Source organism: Furipterus horrens, unplaced genomic scaffold (assembly GCF_987537825.1).
Source record: "Furipterus horrens unplaced genomic scaffold, mFurHor1.1.pri manual_scaffold_11, whole genome shotgun sequence".
NCBI lineage: Eukaryota > Metazoa > Chordata > Mammalia > Chiroptera > Furipteridae > Furipterus > Furipterus horrens.
Window position 1 is genome coordinate 30125160 of NW_028327181.1, and position 3204 is coordinate 30128363.

The 3204-nt window shown below is 46.4% G+C and overlaps 1 pseudogene; it reads left to right on the top strand.

Annotated features, from left to right (window-relative positions):
• The first annotated feature begins 519 nt into the window (after positions 1–519).
• LOC149997325 (mitotic spindle assembly checkpoint protein MAD2A pseudogene) lies at positions 520–1200 on the top strand (annotated as a pseudogene).
• The last annotated feature ends 2004 nt before the right edge of the window (positions 1201–3204 follow it).

The following is a 3204-nucleotide window of genomic DNA, read 5'->3' on the forward strand; positions in this document are numbered from 1 at the left end:
TCATATTGTTTAACAAAATAAGAAAAAGATATTTGGCCCTGGCTGGTGTGGCCCAGTGAATTGAACACTGGCCTGCAAACCAAAGGATCGCCAGTTTGATTCCCAGTCAGGGCATATATTTGGGTTGCAGGCCAGGCCTCCAGGTGGGGGCGCTCAAGAGGCAACCCCAGATTGATATTTTTCTTCCCCTCTCTCTAAAAGTAAATAAATGAATAAAAATCTTTTAAAAGGATTTACATATATATGTATATATACACACACACATATACACACATATGTGTGTATGTGTGTGTGTGTGTGTGTGTGTGTGTATATATATATAGAGAGAGAGAGAGAGAGAGAGAGAGATTTGGACTAGGGAGTAGCAGACTGATGGACCACATCCCAAAATGATAAATACCTGGGCTTCTGACAAACAGATACCAGGCAACTTGGTTAGATCTCAGTGAGCAGAGGAATAGGAAGAACACAGAAAAGCATTAGAAGAAGGAAAGAGGCGTGGCCGAGTGCTGAGGGCGCACGCTGCGGCCGTGGGCGTGGGCCTGGCCATGGCGCGGCAGCTCTCCCGGGAGCAGGGCATCACCCTGCGTGGCAGCGCCGAGATCGTGGCCGAGTTCTTCTCGTTTGGCATCAACAGCATCTTGTACCAGTGCGGCATCTATCCCGCCGAGACCTTCACTCGCGTGCAGAAGTACGGGTTCACCTGGCTCGTCACTACGGACCCTGAGCTCACCAAGTACCTAAACAACGTGGTGGAGCAGCTGAAAGACTGGTTATACAAGTGTTCAGTTCAGAAACTGGTGGTCGTCATCTCAGATATTGAGAGTGGTGAGGTCCTTGAGAGATGGCAGTTTGATATCGAGTGTGACGAAACTGCCAAAGATGACAGTACGCCCAGAGAAAAATCCCAGAAAGCCATCCAGGATGAAATCCGCTCAGTGATCAGACAGATCACAGCCACGGTGACATTTCTGCCCCTGCTGGAAGTTTCCTGCTCGTTTGACCTGCTGATCTACACAGACAAAGACCTGGTCGTGCCCGAAAAGTGGGAGGAGTCGGGACCACAGTTCATCATCAATTCTGAGCAGGTCCGCCTGCGGCCCTTCACGACCACGATCCACAAAGTAAACAGCGTGGTGGCCTACAAAGTCCCTGTCCTTGACTGAAGCGGAGCCGGGGACAAACCTAGTTCTCACGTGTGTATCCGGAGCCAGGTCGACTAGCTCGTGATGCACCTCATTGCTGTTTAGTTGGGGAGAGTTCACATGATACTTTACTGAACTGTATGCATAATTGTCCCATGTCCTGCTACCTGTTTGACTTTCTGTAGAGCTCACGTAGCTTTTTGTATACTGTCTGAAAGGGAGCCAACAGGTGACGTGAGCGCTGTCACGTCATTTTCTTTGAAGGTGGTAACGAGATGGGAGAACGTTTGCTATAAAGATAGATGCCTTTGTAATCAGACCTTTTGGTCAAGTTGCATTAGGTCCTTTTGCCCTTTATTTCATTTGTATAGTTTCCATATTGAAAGAAGTCTCCAATTATTTGATTTAATGTATATAATTTACACTTGCAAAGCTATCGCTATTTCTACTGTTTAAATTTTGGTGATAGAGAATTTTTAAAGATGCCTTTTTGTGTTTTATAAAATCAAGCTTTAGGTGACAATGATAATAAAGTCAAATGTGTACGTTAAAAAAAAAAAGAAGAAGAAGAAGGAAAGAAATAACAGCTACTAGAGGATGATTATAAAACTGATAAGTACCTGAAAGGACTTACTGAGAGATAAAGAAGAGAAACCCCAGATCACCAACATCAGGAATAAGAGAGAGAGACTAGCCTCTACTGTGTTGTCTCCCACTAAGGTGTTAAACTTTATAATAGAGGCAGTTAAATGAAAGATCCCTTTGGTTCTATCAGACTTCGTTTTATTTCTTATTATGGCTTACCTGTTTCTGTTTTCTGTTCATAATTCATTCCAAAGTGAGGCCTATAGAGGGCATATTTCTTACTTCTAAGATGTGTCTTTCTCTGGGTCTGATCAACAAGGCTGAGGTGCCCTCAGTTTCACTGCGTGAAATGCCAAGGTTCTCAGGGCTATTTGGCCTCTTACGTCTGTCTCCATTCAGCCCACAGAGACCATCTTTACGAGATCTGTGGAGCATGAACTTGCACACATTCAGCTGGCCCAGGGATGACGGCTAAGAACACAGGAGAATCCGATGCAGACGTCTGCTTCCTCACCCGCTCTGAGCCCCTCAGGTCTGCCATGCCTGCCGGCCAGACTCAGCTCTGTCCCTTGCTCATTCTTCCTTCTTTCATGATATAGATTATCTGCCACCAGCAGAAGACCTTGGTGACCGTGGGTTTCCCACATACACCCCTTTTCTTTGTCTGCAGTTTTGTGCACCCTGTTGATTAATGCCAGAAAACAGCTGCCTTATTTCTTATGCTCAGGTTTATGGTTATTTACAGCAGGAAGGTAACTCCAGAACCAGTAACATATGCTGGCAGCTAGACAAACACTCCTTGTAGCTCAAAATAAGAGGATGTATCAAGGGGTCAAGACAGTTTGTTTTTATGGAAAGCACAGCTAGAGAGCCATGATACCCGTATGTGCCATATTCTTCCTGTCTGTTGGATGCGACCCACCCGGGGACCGAGATGAGGCACAGGGAGAAACAGGTACTCACTCTCCTTCCCTCGCCTCCGGCTTTCTCTACACTTTGATCCATTGCCTATTTATCCCAATTTCCAATCAGAAAAACCTAGGACTAACTCTCTCATACACTTCAAAACAATTCATCCAGCTGTAGACTTTCTGAGACAGAAAGCATATTGCATGTAGAAGAAACTGCGGCTCACAGGTGAGTGGCTGGTCCAAAGGTACAGAACAAGCACTGGAGGCAGAGCCAGGCCCCAAGCCCGTTAGCACTGATCTCCAGCCGCTGCCAGAGCTCTCAGGGGGAGGCAGGGCCATCCTTCTGCTGAGCCTGGGCTCCGCGGGACCTGGCAGGCATTTATTTACTCAGTCCTTGGCATGGCTTACTTCTCTGGAACCAGATTCACCCCCCTCTAAATGGGGGTTTCCTGGGCTATTTGTCTGTCCTGGAGCTTCGCTGCTTTGGAGTCTGCTATATCTGCCTCTTCCATCTGGACTATAAACTAATGAGAGCAGGACAGGCTATTTATCATTTTAATGAG